At 32.1% G+C, this 19,952-nt stretch overlaps 1 protein-coding gene across 41 annotated transcripts in view; it reads right to left on the minus strand.

The window, feature by feature from the left end:
- Positions 1–19,952, minus strand: part of ZBTB20 (zinc finger and BTB domain containing 20) — a 1,031,727-nt gene that overhangs the window by 872,736 nt on the left and 139,039 nt on the right. The gene's annotated exons all lie outside the window — the stretch shown is intronic.

A 19,952-nucleotide genomic window follows, 5' to 3' on the forward strand; every position in this document is an offset into this window, starting at 1 on the left:
CACTGACCTAAAAGGGGTTCCCCCTTTCGTAATTCTCATCACAATGATATATGTGTGTGTCTCTAATTTATTTATTATATGTACACATAGATACATAATAGTATTATTATATCTGATAGCCTTAATCCAAGACATTATAGATATAAGATAGGTAGGTGACATAAAAGTAAAGAGCACCAGAGTAAGGTCAGAAAGATTTGATTTCAAATCTGGACATCCAATACTGGCTGTGTAACTCTGGGCAAGTAACTTAATCTCTAATTTGCCTCAATTTCATCAACTATAAAATGGGGTAACAATATCACTTACCTTCTAGGGTTGTTATAAGGATTAAATGAGATAATAATTGTAAAACACTTAGCATAGTACCCAGTACAAAGCAGGTGCTTAATAAATCTTTGTTTCTATCCCCCTTCCTTCCTGTCTTACTTTATTTGAAAGAAATAAAAAGTGATTTATAAATCAAACTGTATTTGAAAAGTATACTACTGTTACACTCAATGATGTGTGAATTCTATAGCAAATCAAATCAGGTTTAGTTAAAGTGGTGTTAGTCTGCATTAATAGCTGGCCAAATTCTTACTTTATAGGTTTCAAACAGGAATCTCTGAAATTTTGAAAATGAAAAGTATTAAGTCTTGGGAGGCTAAAAGATTAGAACTTGCTAGAAACTTCTTTCAAAGAATACGAAGTCCTAAAATCATCACCACCTCAATGTGACATTTTGAATGAAAAAAATCATGTTTTTTCAAAGTTCCTTTCCTCCTATTATTTTTAATTAGGGAGGGAAGGGGAGGAGACAGAGTGAGATTTAACATATAACTTAGAGAAATGTTTTTGTTGTGTACTGGTAAAGATACACACAAACAAATGTACCTACCTTTAAGGAATTCCTGTTTGAAAACACCAAAGCTTTTAATCTGTCCATGTTACAAGATTTCACAAGTTTTGGATTTAGTTTAAAAAGACTTTCACTCAAAAATAATCTGACTTATTTTGGTATGAAGGAAATTTTATTTCATAGGAGAAAAGTGGAGAGTTTTTTATTTTAATAAGAATATTTGATAAGAGACTGAATATACACAATGTAAATTTTTAAAGGGCATCTTAAGTTTATAGCTTTTAAAAAACAGATATGATGAATGTGTGTGTGTGTGTGTATATATATATATATATATATGAATACCAATATATGCATAAATATGCATGTAGACATATCAAATATCCAGGAAAAGAAAACTATTTTAATAAATATAATCAGGCTAATTCACTAAATTCACTCTTATCTCTCCCTGTCTTTCCTCTCCCTTTTTCCTTCCCCTCCTCCCCCAGCCCTCAGTTAACTCATAAACAAGACTATTCAGTTTAACATATTCAAATCCTTCTTTGGTGAATTGCTTTAAAAATTCCTTTACTCAAAGTTAAAGACTGTAGCAGCTATCAACTGGCTTGGGTCATTAATTTATCTAAATCTGTCTAGACCTGACTGCAATGTTCTCATTATATATATCTGAATTCATTATCATTTGCAAAGATTTGAAACCTTGCTCTTGGTGGGTTCTTCAAAACTGCTTTCAAGTCATTTAACTAAATATTTTGAAATGGTTTTTAGAGCAGTAAGTTAAATTGACTCCTGTTGATTGGCTGTTGTTACAATCATATTTTAGTGATACACAGATGTAGTTATTAAAACTCCCTTCCCTCATCACATATATTTAAAATTATTTTTAGTTTGTAAAAGCAATGAAATACTACAAACAGTATTATTACGAAGGGGTTTTTGCTTGCTTCAGATGATGAGACATTTGGCCTTCAGTCTTTTTCTTCAAAATATATTTGGGAAGTGAAACTAATTCTGGTGCAGAGATGTGCCTGCCGAGGGTCTTGCTATTCAACTGTTACAGTCAAGTACAAATACTTCATTTCCCAATCCTGCTGCTGCTTTCTGAATACACAATTTTAAAATCCTTCATTGTCAAATGCTTTGCTTTGACTTTCTATCGGTTCAGTTTTTTTTTCCTTTTTCTTTCTTTCTTTTTTCTTTTTTCTTTTTTGTATGCTTCCCTAATTATTTCTAATTTCCTTTCTCTCTCATCTGCTCAGTTTTTTACACTTATTGTCTCAGTGCCATCTTTTCAGAGATATCTATTCATTCAAGATTCTCCTTTGCAGCTTTATTTAACTACACAGACTACTACTACCATTCTGGATATTTTTCTTTACTAGGGAAAGCATGTGTTCTATTGCCATAAATGTGCTCAAACATCTTCCACTTGCATTAGTAGTCACCCTCAGTACATTAATTTTGTAATATAACCTCTATGTGAAACAAATGTTCCTGCCACACCAAAGAATAAAAGAAAAAATGTTCCTAGATGTCCTTCAATTTTTACATATATATAATGTTATCAAAAAGACCATTTCAATTTTCTACAGTCTATGAAGGCTTGTTATTATTGTGCCTACAGGAGGGGAATATCTATTGCTTTAAGAACTTAAAAAAAACAAACAAAACTCTAGATATGTTATGCAATAAATGTTTCACTGGGTCTCAGTTCACCAAATCCCAGACAATCCTCAATTTTCATTTTGTTCATAAATTCTCATTTTGGTTGTCACAAAATTCTTTATCTTAATTAAGAATGTATATCTATAAATATAAATGTATATGTATGTTATAAATATACCCATATGATTTATATGTATATGTGAAGATTATATATGTGCATATATACATATATTCACATTTGTTACTGGTTGGTCAACAGCTTGTTTTGGTAGAAAATTAATCTATCTGAATGAAGGAACATTTCCTGAAAGACAGGGACAGATTTCAACTGCAGTCTGAAAAGCTAGAGACAACAAAGGAGCTGAAAAAAATCTGGATTTTCATTTTTCTCCCTGGCAGTAATTAAGAAATGTTAGTCAAGGTGGGTGGAGCACAAATGAATTTAGGCAACTGCTAAGGTCCAGTTAAGCAATTAATTTGACCTCAGCTGCAAAGGGCAAAAAATCTTGCAATTTGGGGAGGGAGGGAGGAGAATCAAGATTATATTAAAATTGTTGAGCATACTTCCAAAGTAGATCAATTGCCTTTATAATAGTCTCAGAACACAATGTTCTTTAACAACAGATCTGATATGAAGAGCCAAAAAATGAAAAACATTCCTACCAATTTACTGCAATCACCCATAAACTATTACAAGAACATTATGTATTGGGGTTCAAGCCAATAAGCTATTAAAACGAACTGTCCTGGTGTCTTTATTTTACTGTAATGCTACCGAAGCATTAATAAGTTCCTGGGGAATTTATTTATGTTGAAATTATGTTCCCGTGTAATCAAATATTTGAAATTTTCAGCTTCTTTTATGTGGGGTCAAATGCCCTTTTTCCTTCTTACTGGTCATTCTACCTCCACAAGTATTATCTTGTTTTCTTATTTGTCCAGCCCAGCCTTTGCATTGAACTTGAAAAACCATCAAGCAAACTGTATTAATTGTGATTCTTAGTGTCCTGATATTCAGCATTCTTGTCCCCCTTCCATTTTATGGACAGAAAGAAGAATAAAATTAGCAAGTTTTGTTTGAGGTTTTCTTTTGTTTTTAAGTTGCTCCTATATAAATAATATAAAATAATATTATATATATATATATAAATAATATAAAAGAAATCACTCTCCTTTGTATTATGCTTAATACATAATACAACAACAAGTTGTATTTAATACATAATATAATCTCAACAAGTGAAAAAGTTCTAAATTCAAAATTCCTTCTCATTTATGGAAAAGTAATGATAATAAGCAGAAAATAATAAAAGTAGTACTTTTTAACTTGCCAATCAAAAATTTCCCTTGATGGTATAAATTTCATGCAACTTTCTACTTATTCCATTAATGGTTCATATTAATCAGTCAGTCAATAAGCATTTATTAAGTACTTACTGTATGTCAAGTATCATGCAAAAAACAACTAGGAATACAGAGCAAGGTAAAAACAGTCCCTAACCTAAAGAAGCTCCCATTCTTATGAAAGACACAACATGTAAATAAAATTGGCACATAAAAGATATAAACAGAGTGGAAGCATGGAAACATGATAGGGAAAGGCACTGAAAGGACTGAGGAAAGACTTTCTAAAGACAGTGGGATTTGAACTGAATCTGAAAGAAGTCAAGGAAACCAAAGGAAAAGAGCATTACAAACATAGGAGAACAAGTGCAAAAATGTAGGAAAAACATGGTATGTTTTGTTCAAGAACTACAAGGAGGTCAATGTGGATTGATAATAGAGGATGTAGAAAGTTGTAAAATGTAAAACTACAAAAATAGAAAAGGAAGACCTTCAAATTAAATGTCAAAAGATGAGCTTATATTTGAGCTTGGAGGTAATAAAGAAGTACTAGAGGTCACTAAGAGGAGACAAGGGAGAGGTAATGATATGGTCTGACCTACTCTTCAGAAAACTCACCTTGTCTGAATTTTCATTCAAAAACAAATTGGAATAGAGAAAAGCTTGAGGTAGAAAAAACAGTCAGAAAGCTATTGCAATGGTCCAGATTAGAAATGACAAGAGCTTGAACTAGGGATATGGCTACATGAATGGAGAAAAGGGAATCTATATAAGAAATATTGGGCAGGCAAAAGAGTTAAAAATGAAATTTGCTGTCCATTGGAGTGAATGTGAGTAGTCAAATACACACCAAAGGTTCAAGAATGAATGACAGAAAAGAGGTTAAGCCCTAACCCACAATAGAAAATTCAGAAAAGATAAGGGATTGAAATTAAGGTTAGGGGAAAGGAGATAAATAATAAGCTCTATTTTGGTCATAATAAATTTGAGATGGGACACCCACATCTTTCAGTACTTTTCATTAATGGAAGAGTGTAAATTGAATAAAAAAAAATAAAGCTATCATTGTCAGAAAGCTACCAGTTTGTCCATCCTTGGCAGTATCACAGTGAACAGCTGATACCTAACTAAAAGTAAATTGACACCTTTTACTTTAGAGGTATTTGGAATTGGAAAACAGGAGATAAAACCTCAACTTTCCCCCAAAGTTGCAAGCAGAACTTGAGTGGACTCAAACTCCTCAGATTGATCACAATGATAAGATAACTTTCTTTCTGTCAACCAAGTGGACCTCTACTAAAGAACTTCTTTGATAAATGGGGACAACTTCATGAATATTCAGATCTCTAAGGGCTTTAAACATACAAGACTAATGAAGTTGCTTCCAAACGTTATGAGCAGAGTAGGGCTAACTCCCAGCAAGAAGAAACATGATCTGAAACAAATAATAAATGGAATGAAAGTAATGAGTAAGTCTTTAAAGATTTATACCATCTTTTCTTTCCTTCTAATTAAGCAGAAAAGCAGACTTCACTTTGTTCTCATCCTTCCCTTCTTTTTTGCAGATTGGTTAGGATTTTATTCTTTTCTGGAGGAAAAAAGAGTCTTTTAACTTTTTCCACGGGCAACAAAAAAAATATGCTCCTCTGGTAAACAGCAGAGTTACCAACAGTTTTGTTTGTTTGATTTTTCCTTCTCTCTTTCTCTCTGACAGAAATCAACCAATCCCAAGCGTTTAGTTAAGCACTTTCCTATGCCTAAGACACTGTGCTAATCATTTGGGGAGAGAAGAAAGTTAAATAGTCCTGGCCTCAAGGAGCTTAACATCCTAAAGGAGATGATATAGCAGATATATATATATATATCTATATCTATATATATATATATATATATATATATATATATATATATATATATATATAGATATATATATATATATAAAGTACAAACTATATATAAAATGAATACAAGTAGTTCTGGGAAAATATGTACTAGCATCTGAAGAAGTCAGGATAGCTGCCTGTAGAAGATAGTGCTTGGGCTCAGTCTTAAAATAATTAGGAAATCTATTTAGTTTTCGTTCAAGATAGACACAATCAAGCATAGGAAAAGTATTCATTGCTATCTTCTTTTCCTAAATCATTATATAACATATTCTGAGGATTTTTGGTTAAGGATTCTATCCTAATTTATGAATAATTCTTCATATTTTTGTAATTTATAGGAGTCAAATTTGCAAATGAAACAAATTGGGAGGAAAAGGATTAAAAAAGAACTTAACCTAGAACATTAGGCCAAACTGAGTAAGATAAAATGAATAAGGATAAATAAAAAGCATTATACTTGAGTTCACAAAAAGTAAACAAAAAACATCCTCAGCTTCATAAGTAATAGATTTGAGAGAGGAATGATTATAGAGCAATTTGTCTGAGAAAGGTTCAGGAGTTTGAACAGAATACAAGATCATTGTAAGAGATATGGCAGCCAAAAATAAGATTTCCATTTACAATGAGACAGTTTTGATTAGGTTCTGGCCTTAAGAAAGATGATAAATTAGAAAGCATCCAGAAAAGAGCAACCAGAATAGTAAAGAGTCTCAAATTAGGTGGCAGAGTAAAAGAGTACCAGACCTGCAGCTAAGATGATCTGAATGTAAATCCTTCCTCACTTCCTAGCTATGTAAACCTGGGCAAATAGATCAACTTTTGTCTGGCTCTTTATTTTTTCATCTGTAAAATGAGGTTAATAAAAGTACCTACCTCCCAAGATTATTATGAGAATAAAATGAATGAATACATATAAAGAACTCTGAAAACCTTGAAACATGGATGTTATTCTTATTCTTATTTTATTAGTATCAGATCAATTGAAGGAACTCAGTATAGATACATTTATCCTGGAAAAGAGAAGACTTGGGGAGGACATGGTAGTTGTCATCAACTATTTTAAGGACTGTTACCTAGAAGAGAGATTAAACCTCTTTTGACAGACCCCAAATGGAAGAACAATGTTTGGAAACTGCAAAGAGATGAATTTAGATTTGACATAAGGGCCAACTTCTTCCAAAAGTAGACTGAGCTGTCTTTGTAGATGGTGGCTTCTCTTTAAATAGAGATCTTCAAATGAAGAAGGATCACTTGTCTCAACTGCTGATGGAATTACTGTTCAAATATAGATAGGACTACACAGCTACCAAGGTCAAGGTCCCTTTCTGAAATTCTATGATTCTGGATGGAGTTGGGAATTGCTTTTGATAATCCATGAGTTGGATAGTAACCTAAATCTCTCACATGAGGGCAAGTAAAACTGTTCTTGTTTATTCAGTGGAGTCCAGACTGCCTGGTCATTGCTGTAAAGGATCCTTAGATGTAAAGAGTTTAAGACCTCGACAGGTATGTGTGTAGTACCCTTGTTAGCATGATTGCCTTTCATGAAAATTGATCAGCAGCGATCTAATCCATAACTGAACTATCACAAAGTCACCTTTTAGTCTGGATTAAGTCAAAGGTGATATAACTTTCACAGGCTCAAAATTATTTCTTATGTATATAAGAAATTACAAAGCCCACTCATAGTTTGGGATTGTAGATAAATAATAATAGCAAGGACAATCGAGATAAAAGAGATAGATAGTATATCAGAAGAGGTTTTATTTAATTGTTTGAAAATCTTTGACATGATAGAAAACCCTAGAAAAGTATTAGTACTTGTAGACTGCCCTTTATTTCCTCAATAGGAAGTACAATTTAACATCTCTCTGACAGGTTATAGTTGTCTTTAAATTGGCTTATTACAATGAAAAGCATCCCCTTCAGGCACTAATTTATACATGTAAATGCCTGAAAATGTTTCTTAAGAATACTGTCCAAAACAGCTTCATTAATTTTATTATGTAATAATAAAATAAGATGTTTCTTATTTTGTGTATAAACCTTGTTTATGTATTTTATGCAGAATCATTTGTGAATTTTAATCTTATGCTACTTGTCTCCATTAGAAGATCCAAAAATATTCTTGATTTTCATACCTTTAAAATGATGCTATGTACTTGGTTCCATTAAAATTAAACTTTATATAAAAAATAATAAGCAATGATTTCAACCTATAATGGCCTATAACCATCATTAGACATGTATAACAAGAATTAAACAAAACAAATCCACACCTCAGTGTTTACTTTCAAGACTTACCTCCTTACAGTAAGATTTCTACAGTATGATGTCAGTAGCTTTCCTTTTGATTCTTATAAAATGACAGTAATATTACTTGTCACATCAGCACAATAGAAAATTGTTTTTGTAAGACTCCTTGGCATGGTGCTAAAATTCTTATTTTAATGAAAAAGAGTAAAAAAGTAACAAGAAAAATATCTTTTCCTTTACTCTTACAATGGAATGACAATTACACCAACATCTATGGTGGAACAAATTGCCTCATAATATCATTTTCTTGGTATTCAGGCTCCTAAACCAGTCCTACACAAATGAATTTTTCAACAAGTGTTAAATTCTGGTGCCCACAGGAGATAAATCTATAACAAGACCAATAAAATGCAAGTATTTCCAAACTTTTGACCCCAAACTTCTGCTTCTTCTTCAAGCTCTTCTTTCTGTATGGTCTGAATGTATAAGCTTGGAAAGCATTCAAGATAAGATTTTGTCAAGAAGATTCCATTCAACTATGCCCAAAGGCTAGAGTTGGAAAACACTTCAGAGGAAAAACAGGCTACTGTAATAACCGAAGCACAAGATAATGAGGGGCTAGGGTGGTGGTAGTGTGAGGAAGAAAAGAGGAAGTATGCAAGATAGAAAAAACAGGATTTGGCAAATGATTGGATAGAGTTAAGATTGAAAGATGTTGCCAAAGTATAGAACCTATATGCCTAGAAAGATGGTGGAAAACAGAGATGTCTAAGTCCTGGCTACAAATGACCTAAGTAGTTTAAAAGATAATTGGGAAATGTTTTAATTGAATAAATAAAAGCACAGTACAAGATAACACTGTTAATTTGTGATTTCTAAATTAATATACCACCCACAAGAATTCATTTCTATTTGAGTTTGACATTACTGGCAGAAAGAATAAAAAGGTGGGCTTTCGTTCTGTTAATAACAATAACACACACACATATGTATGGACAGACACAGACACAGAGATGAGAGACAAGATTGTTCGACTTGGAATGTAGTGAGTATGCAATGCTTACATTGTATCCAACAGATAATATGAGATTTGGGATGGAAATTATTCTACATACAAATAATTAGACTCATGGGGAAAGGTTCAGCCTTCTAATTCCAAAGTTATATTATTCTATAATTTATATAATTCATTTATGAAAAAATAAGCAGAATGGCATAATCACAGTCCATTCATCAGATGTAAAATCTAGAAACCAAGGTCATTATCTTAGTTCTGCAAAAATCCTATTCTTGTGACCTTAGACAAGCTTTTTTCCAGACCTCAACTTTTGTAAAGATTGGACTAGACAATCTCCAAGTTCTTTTTCATTTCTAAGTCTTAAAATATTATGGAAAGAAAACAAATCCACATTAGTAAACATATGGCTTTTAGCAGTAATGCTCAATTTTCACTGATATATCTATAATTTTTCTCCGAGTACTCCTAGTGACCCACAGCATGCATTTGCTAAACAGTTGGCCAAGGTCAGCAGTTTGTTCTATGGCCATGGAACAGAATGAAAATAACTAAATGGCCCATGTGGGAATCTAACCTTGGCCTCTTCAACATGCACTTACCATCTGAGCATATGTGGACCTATTCAACATCCAAAGCTGGAACTTAGTGAAAATCATGAGAATGCTCACTTTTTAGAAGAAGATTCAATTTCCTTGAGCTCCTACAACACCATCAAGTATACTGGAGGAGATAATTTACTAAAGAACCAATAGTCATCTATAAGAATAAAAGAACTTTCATAAACTGAATACGATATTCCTTTATCAGGATATTATTTTATCAAATTAATGGGATCTGATTTGCCTTACACATATTTAAATGTTAGGCAACACTATAAAATGAGAAACAATGACCCAAGCACACAAAATAGGAAAAATAAGAACTAAATGAAAGAAGTTCAAAAATCAGAAAAAAAATGTATCCAAACTTTAAACTAATATTGAAAATAGAGTAAAAGTTCACTAGCATGTATAACAATATTGAGAATAGAAATATGAATAATTAACATATAGCTAAGAGAGTCAGCAAACATGTTTGATACTAAGGAAAATCCAAAAATAATTTAATGGGCTAAAATGTTGGGATTAATCTAGCAAGACAAAATTTAATAGAAATGAATTTAAAGCCTTATATTTGGTTTCAAAAATCAAAATGTGGGAAATGAGTGTAAACTGAGAGCATTGGTTTTTGTTTTGTTTTGTTTTGTTTCTCTTCCCAGATTATTTTTACCTTGCGAATACAATTCTTCCTTTGCAACAACAACAACAACAAAATTCGGTTCTGCACATATATATTGTACCTAGGATATACTATAAGATATTTAATATGTATGGGAATGCCTGCCATCTAGGGGAGGAGGTGGAGGGAAGGAGGGGAAAAACTCAGAACAGAAGGGAGTACAAAGGATAATGTTGTAAAAAAAAAATTACCTATGAATATGTACTGTCAAATAAAATGTTATAATTATAAAAATTAATTTAAAAATAGTTTAAAAAAAATAAAAATTAAAAAAAAAATCAAAATGTCAGGAAGTTTTAGAGCACTGATACTCATCAAGAATGAGGAGTATGATGTGGCAGCCAAGAAACTAATATAATTTTAAGTTGAATTAAGAGAAACATAGGATCCAAGAGTAGGGAAGTTATGGTCCCACTGCATTGTTCCCTAGTCACTTTGGAGTGCTGAGTTCTATAATGAAGGTCACATTTTAGGAAGAATACTGATAGACCAGACAGTATCTAGAGGATGGGACATCAAAATGCTAAAGTGCCTCAAGACTGTGCTATGTGCATATATTATTTTAAACTTATACTTTTAACATATTTAACATGTATTGCCATCTGGGGGAAGGGGTAGGAGGAAGGAGGGGAAAAGTTGGAACAAAAGGTTTTGCAATTGTCAATGCTGAAAAATTACCTATGCATATATCTTGTAAATAAAAAGCTATAAAAAAAAGACTATGCTATGTGAGGATTTGTTTAAGAAACTTATGTTTTCCCTGAAAAGGAGATTTCAGCAGGACATGACAGCTACCTTCAAATATTAAAAAGATTATCACAAAGGAAAGAGATTCATTCTGCTTAGCCCAAGAAAGTAGACCAAAGAACATCAAGTAGAAGTTGGAAAGAAGTGAATTTAGATCCAGTAAAAGTAAAAACTCCTTAACAGAGCTACCTAATGAAAAACCTCTTCAGTGGCATTCATACAAAGACAGGAGGGCCAGTCAATTATATTAGATGTGGGATCTTTGTTCACGTTTTGGCTGAATTAAATGATCTGTTTTGAAATCCTATGAAATGATAAACTAAAGGAATTTAAAATTGTGATTCAGAAAACCTTCCTTTCCCTTTCTATGCTCCTGGATGTTAGGAATGATACCAACAGGCTTTTATTCTGACTTGGATTTTGAACAGAGTCTACCAGTTTATATTTTAATTCAAATATGTGCCTAGCATGCATATAAACATATGTGCATATATTTACATATACACATAAACATATTTATATATATATATATATACACACACATACATATACTTGTATACATGTATATGTAGGCAACATCAATTCATCTTTCTAGACCTCAGTTTATTTATCTAAAAGAAGCAAATGGACCAGGTGATCTTTAAGGTCCACTACTGTTTTAACATCCTATGGTTCTATAACATAATGAAATATGGATTAAATGTTTAAAGATGATGACATTCTAATCAATGTCCCATGTAAACTTATCAAAAAAAAATTGACAGCACTTTCAAAAGTAGTACAGAAATGTGAGTAACACACAGCTAAGAGACACAGCTTACATGTTAGATTCTAGAAAGGCTCCAAAAAAGAATGAAAATATTGGGTTTAATCTTTCAAAAGTAGCATGTTTAGATTGTAAGTACAATATGTGATCTTGGGAATATTCACTTAAAACACTGGATAGAATGTGAATATTAGCTAAAAGATATGAATTAAAAATTGAAATGAGTGGGGAGTGAAAATATGTTCAGCAGGTAGATCCCATCTAGTCCTACATTATCTATACCAATCAGACACCCAAGAAACTATTTTAATGACCTAGAAAAAATAACAACAAAATTCATATGGAAGAACAAATGGTCAAGAATTTCAAGGGAAGTAATGAAAAAAAAATCAAATGATTAGTTGATCAGTGGAATAGGTTAGATTCACAGGGCAAGATAGTGAATAAAAATAGCAATATAGTGTTTGACAAACCCAAAGATCCCAATTTTTGGGATAAGAATTCATTATTTGACAAAAACTGCTGGAAAAACTGGAATTACTATGGCAGAAACTAGGCATGGACCCACACTTAGCACCACATACTAAGATAAGATCAAAATGGGTCCATGATTTAGGCATAAAGAACGAGATCATAAAACAATTAGAGGAACATAGGATAGTTTACCTTTCAGACTTGTGGAAGAGGAAGGAATTTGTGACTAAAGGAGAACTAGAGATCATTATTGATCACAATATAGAAAATTCTGATTACATCAAATTAAAAAGCTTTTGTACAAACAAAACTAATGCAAACAAGATTTGAAGGGAAGTAACAAATTGGGAAAACATGTTTACAGTTAAAGGTTCTGATAAAGGCCTAATCTCCAAAATATACAGAGAATTGACTTTAATTTATAAGAAATCAAGCCATTCTCCAATTGATAAATGGTCAAAGAGTATGAACAGGCAATTTTCAGATGATGAAATTGAAACTACTTCCACTCATATGAAAGAGTGTTCCAAATCACTATTGATCAAAGAAATGCAAATTAAGACAACTCTGAGATACCACTACACACCTGTCAGATTAGCTAAGATGACAGGAACAAATAATGATGAATGTTGGAGGGAATGTGGGAAAACTGGGACACTAATGCATTGGGTGGAATTGTGAAAGAATCCAGCCATTCTGGAGAGCAATTTGGAACTATGCCCAAAAAGTTATCAAACTGTGCATACCCTTTGATCCAGCAGTGCTACTCCTGGGCTTATATCCCAAGGAAACACTAAAGAAGGGAAAGGGACTTGTATGTGTCAAAATGTGGCAGCCCTTTTTGTAGTGGCTAGAAACTGGAAAATGAATGAAACTGGAAAACGAATGGATGTCCATCAATTGGAGAATGGTTGGGTAAATTATGGTATATGAATGTTATGGAATATTATTGTTCTGTAAGTAATGACCAACAGGATGAATACAGAGAGACTTGGAGAGACTTACATGATCTGATGCTGAGTGAAATGAGCAGAACTAGGAGATCATTATACACTTCAACAACAATACCATATGAGGATGTATTCTGATGGAAGTGGATATCTTCAACATAGAGAAGAGCTAATCCAATTCCAATTGATCAATGATGGGCAGAATCAGCTACACCCAGAGAAGGAACACTGGGAAATGAGTGTAAACTGTTAGCATTTTTTGTTTTTCTCCCCAGGTTATTTTTACTTTCCGAAGCCAATTCTTCCTTTGCAACAACAAGAATAACAACAAAATTCGGTTCTGCACATATATATATTGTACCTAGGATATACTATAATATATTTAATATATATGGGAATGCCTGCCATCTAGGGGAGGGGGTGGAGAGGAGGACAAAAATTTGGAACAGAAGGAAGAACAAGGGATAATGTTGTAAAAAAATTACCTATGCATATGTATTGTCAAAAAAATGTTATAATTATAAAATTAATTACAAAATAGTCCTATATTATCAGTAAGTCTACTTAAAAAATCTAGAAAGAAAGAAGGAAAGATCATGAATACAAAGCATTTTTCAAATTGAGTTTAGATATGAAATTATAAAGAAAGAATGACAAAAATTAAGCTCATCTGGGAAAACCTCATATGTCATCTTTTAAAAATAGCAAGTATTATAAAACAATTAGTAATAAAGGGCCTAGGAAAAGAATTAACAAGAAATTAGCTATGTTTTTACAAGTACTTAAAAGTGATAGGATGAACAGACTCCAGCAAAAAACTGTCCCTGGCAACAACCCACTATCTGAGTGAGTCCCAGCTGTAGAAAACAAACTGACCCTGCAGAATTATCTTGTATGGACAGAAGTGTCCTGGACAGTCACCATTACTATATACAATCTGGAGATTAAGCTATAGACGTCAACTCCCAAGGCTATGTGGTATAAAGAGGACCACTATAAAGACCAGGTGACTTAATGATAATAAAATGAGCATAGTTGGTATACTATGCTAAATAGTATTTTTCAAGTATCGTACATTTAAATAGGTAGATAGATTAAAAAAAGAGAGAGAGCTGTCTTTTTGGTTTATTTGTTCTCCTAAAGAAGGATACTAACAATTAGGAAATCAGAAAAACCAAAAATGCAAATTTATCTACTTGGGAAGTTTTGAAGGAAACAGTATATTCTAAGAGGTGGATATGAGATATGAGTGCATTACAGGGACAGGGAATAAGCACTATCCACATGCAAGATAGATATTGTATGTGAAGCTAGTGTGACTGAACTTTAAAGTGAAGGAAATCCAAATGCTTATGATTTAGATTAGAGATAATAATTATCGTTGTTGAGCGGTGTCAGTCATGTCCTACTTTTCATGACTCCAAAAGGAACTATCATGGCAGAAATAATGGAGTAGCTTGCCACTTTGTTCTCTAGCTTACTTGATAGATTGGAAACTGAGGCAAACATAATTTAGTAACTTGCCCAGGATCATGCAGCTAGTAAATGTCTGAAACTAAATTTTGAACTCAAGAAAGTAAGTCTATCTCATTCCAGCCCCAGCACTCTATCCTCTGTGCCAACTACCATCCCTGGAAATAATAATAGTTAACACTGATAACAATGCTTTAAAGTTTATAAAGCACATTATATGTTATCTCACTTAATCATCTAATCTAAACACCTAATTTTATAGATGAAAAAACTGAAGAGGAAATTATTTATCCAAGGGTAATAAAAGGTTACAAGGAGCAGAAATCTAACTGTAATTTAAACCAGTGTTCTCTGACTCTAGATGCATTTTTTTTAATATTATGTGTCAAAGATTTGTTATATTTAAGTACAGGAGATTTTGACATGCCACAGAATTATTTCTTAAGAAAAAGGGGGGAAAAAGCATAAACCTGATAATGTGACTAAAATTTGATTAAAGAAAAACAAAAATAAAATGGAAGAGAAATAAAACTTGCAATGTACTACTGGTTGACTTATTTTTAATGGCTATAACTGATTCATGTGTCTATAAATATGTTTTTTTTAAAAAATTGTGATAACTAAATAATTCAATATAGCCACAAAAAGGGCTCCTTGCTCTAAAACTTATGCCATTTCTGTAATATAACATGGAAAAAAAAGAGCTAGGAATTTAAATTCATGAAATATTTGTGGGAAAAGATATCAGAATTATGTTGAATTTGTTCCAAGTCCGTTGATTACTATGGATTAAGAGAAGTCCAAATTATAAATCCAAACAAGAGGGCAAATCCATAACAAATGTTAGTACAGTCACAGAGAAATAATTGGGGAATAATAGAACAAATTATGATTCATAGGTGTAGAGGAATAGTACTGTGCTAAAAGAAATAATGAAAGAAAAAAAAATTCAGAGATCTGTATACACTGATTCAGAGTGAGAAAGTACAATCAGAAGAACCACTTAAACTACTACAATACTACAATGAAAAACAACTGTGAAAGATTTAAGAAGAGTGGTCAGTGCAATGACTCAATCATTATTCTAGAAAGAAGATGATTATTCATACTCTCTACTTCTTATGAGAGAGGCAATGACCCAAAAGTAAAGAATGAGGCCCATGTTTTCACACATGGCCAATATGTGAATTTGCTTTGCTTGAGAGTATTTTATTTATTGAAAGGGAGAACTTTCATTTTTTTGGGAAAGGGAAATCATGGGGAGGAGTAGGGAGAAAAATGATTAAGGAGAAATGATAGTATTTTTTTTTAAGTAGAAAAAAGAGCATTACTGTAATGCTAAAAAAAAAAAATCAGCAGAAGAGGGCAGAAAGGCATTCAGAAAGAGATACAAAAAAGCAGGGTTATATTGAAAATACCATGTTAAATTTAACATAAATTTTTCAAAATGCTGTAACAGAAATTTCTGTTCTTTGCATGTTGGAATGTCCATATTTGTTCAAGGTTGTTACACTGATGAAAAAAGAAGAAAATTGAAAGAATAAAAATAACTGAAATTTCTACTTAATTTTGAAATATTATATTGAAACTTTAAATAATAATTAAACTAAATATTATACAACTAATGTAAAGAAAAATATCTTCTGAATGACTTCTAGTGATGGCTTTGGCTATGGAAAAACATATTTTTTTTTGCCTCCAGTTGCAATAATATGTAAGACATTCACCTACATCCTCATAATCTCAAAGTTTTAACAGTCCAATTCAAAGTTTGGCAAAATATGACTTGCATAATAAAAGAAATAAAGTTATTATGTTCATAGCCTGTATATAACTGAACATTCTTTAAATTTTTTAAAAATTGTATTTATTTATCTATTTTTATTATTATAGCTTTTTATTTACAAGATATATTCATGGGTAATTTTACAACACTGACAATTGACAAGCCTTTTGTTCCAATTTTTCCCTTCCTTCCCTCCACACCCCTCCCTAAGATGGCAGGTTGACCAATACATGTTACATATGTTAAAGTATAAATTAAATACAATATATGTATACATGTTCAAACAGTTATTTTGCTGAACAAAAAGAATCAGTCTTTGAAATAGTGTACAATTAGCCTGTGAAGGAAATAAAAAATACAGGCAGACAAAAATATGGATATTGGGAATTCTATGTAGTGGTTCTTAGTCATCTCCCAGAGTTCTTTCACTGAGTATATAGCTGGTTCAATTCATTACTAAGATGGCCACATCCATCAGAATTGATCATCATATAGTATTGTTGTTGAAGTATATAATGATCTCCTGGTCTTGTTCATTTCACTCAGCATCAGTTCATGTAAATCACTTCAGGCCTTTCTGAAATCATCCTGTTGGTCATTTCTTACAGAACAATAATATTCTATAATATTCATATACCACAATTTATTCAGCCATTCTCCAATTGATGGGCAGTCACGTAATTTCCAGTTTCTGGCCACTACAAAGAGGCCTGCCACAAACATTCTTGCACATACAGGTCTCTTTCCCTTCTTTAAGATCTCTTTGGGATATAAGTTCAGTACTAGCACTGCTGGGTCAAAGGGTATGCACAGTTTGATAACTTATTGAGCATAGTTCCAAATTGCTCTCCAGAATGGCTGGATGTATTCACAATTCCACCAACAATGTATCAGTGTCCCTGTTTTCCCACATCCCCTCCAACATTCTGCATTATCTTTCCCTGTCATTCTAGCCAATCTGACAGGTGTGTAGTGGTATCTCAGAGTTGTCTTAATTTGCATTTTTCTGATTAATAATGACTTGGAGCATCTTTTCATATGGCTAGAAATAGTTTCCATTTCTTCATCTGAGAATTTTCTGTTCATACCTTTTGACCATTTATCAATTGGAGAATGGATTGATTTCTTATAAGAATCAATTCTCCATATATTTTGGAAATGAGGACTTTATCAGAACCTTTAATTATAAAAATGTTTTCCCAGTTTATTGCTTCCCTTCTAACCTTATCTGCATTAGTGTTGTTTCTACAAAACCTTTTCAATTTGATATAATCAAAATTTTCTATTTTTTGATCAATAATGATCTCTGGTTCTTCTTCGGTCATAAATTCCTCTTCCACAGGTCTGAGAGATAAACTACCCTATGTGTTCCTCTAATTTATTTATAATCTTATTCTTTATATCTAGATCATGAACAGATTTTGACCTTATTTTGGTATACTGTGTTAAGTGCGGGTCAATGCCTAGTTTCTACTATACTAATTTCCAATTTTCCCAGCAATTTTTGTCAAACATTGAGTTCTTATTCCAAAAGCTTGGGTCTTTGGGTTTGTCAAGCACTAGATTCTTAAAGTTATTGAATGTTTTGTCCTGTGAACCTAACCTATTCCACTGATCAACTAGTCTATTTCTTAGCCAGTACCAAATCGTTTTGATGACTGTTGCTTTATGAAAATAATTTTAGATCTGGTACAGCTAGGCCACCTTCATTTGATTTTTTTTTTTCATTAATTCCCTTGAAATTCTTGACCCTTTGTTTTTCCATATGAACTTTGTTGTTATTTTTTCTAGGTCATTAAAATAGTTTTTTGGGAGTCTGATTGGTATGGCACTAAATAAATAGATTAGTTTAGATAGAATTGTCATTTTTATTATATTTGCTCACCCTATCCAAGAGCATTTAATATTTTTCCAATTGGTTACATCAGACTTAATTTGTGTGGAAAGTATTTTGTAGTTTTGCTCATTTCTCATTTTCCTTTGGCAGATAGATTCCTAAATATTTTATGCTATCGGTAGTTACTTTAAATGGAATTTCTCTTTATAACTCTAACTGTTGGATCTTGTTGGTGATATATAAGAATGCTGATGACTTATGTGGGTTTATTTTGTATCCTGCAACTTTGCTAAAGGTATGAATTATTTCTAATAGCTTTTTTTAGTAGAATCTCTGGGGTTCTCTAAATATACCATCATATCATCAGCAAACAGTGATAATTTGGTTTCCTCATTACCTACTCTAATTCCTTTAATCTCTTTCTCAGCTCTTATTGCCAAAGCTAGCATTTCTAATACAATGTTGAATAGTAATGGTGATAGTGGGCAACCTTGTTTCACTCCTGATCTTATTGGGAATGGTTGCAGTTTATCCCCATTACATATGATGCTAACTGATGGTTTTAAATAGATGCTACTGATTATTTTAAGGAAAAGTCCATTTATTCCTACACTCTCAAGTGTTTTTAATAGGAATGGATGTTGGATTTTATCAAATGTTTTTTCTGCATCTATTGAGATGATCATACGGTTTTTGTTAATGTAGTTATTAATATGGCCAATTATACCAATAGTTTTGTTAATATTGAACCAGCCCTGCACTCCTAGTATAAATCGTACTTGATCATGGTGTATTATCCTGGGGATGATTTTTTGTAATCTTTTTGCTAATATCCTATTTAAGATTTTAGCATCAATATTCATTGGGGAGATTGGTCTATAATTTTCTTTCTCTGTTTTCAATCTATCTGGTTTAGGTATCAGTACCATGTCTGTCTCATAACAGGAATTTGGTAGGAATCCTTCATTCCCTATTTTTTCAAATAGTTTATATAGCATTGGGGCTAATTGTTCTTTAAATGTTTAGTAGAATTCATATGTAAATCCATCTTGTCCTGGGGATTTTTTCTTAGGGAGTTGATTAGTAGTTTGTTCTATTTCTTTTTCTGAAATAGGACTATTTAAGCAATTTACTTCTTCCTCTGTTAATCTAGGAAGCCTATATTTTTGGAGGTAATCGTCCATTTCACTTACATTATCAAATTTATTGGCATAAAGTTGGGCAAAGTAACTCATTATTGCTCTAATTTCCTTTTCATTGGTGGAAAGTTCTCCCTTTTCATTTTTAAGACTAATAATTTGATTTTCCTCTCTCCTTTTTCTAATCAGCTTTACTAGAGGTTTATCTATTTTATTGGTTTTTTCATAAAACCAACTCTTAGTTTTACTTATTAGTTCAATAGATTTTTTTACTTTTAATATTATTAATTTCTCTTTTTAATTTTAGAATTTCAGGTTTAGAATCTGATTGGGGGTATTCTTTAATTTCTTGGACGGAACCATCAATACCATGGAAGGTCTCAAACCAGGTCTAGATATAAAAATTAATATTACTAAAAAGAACCAAAAAGTAATCACCCATGCAAAGAAAAGTAAATTTAAAAATCACACTTCAAAATAAAATATAGT

Source organism: Sminthopsis crassicaudata, chromosome 3 (assembly GCF_048593235.1).
Source record: "Sminthopsis crassicaudata isolate SCR6 chromosome 3, ASM4859323v1, whole genome shotgun sequence".
NCBI lineage: Eukaryota > Metazoa > Chordata > Mammalia > Dasyuromorphia > Dasyuridae > Sminthopsis > Sminthopsis crassicaudata.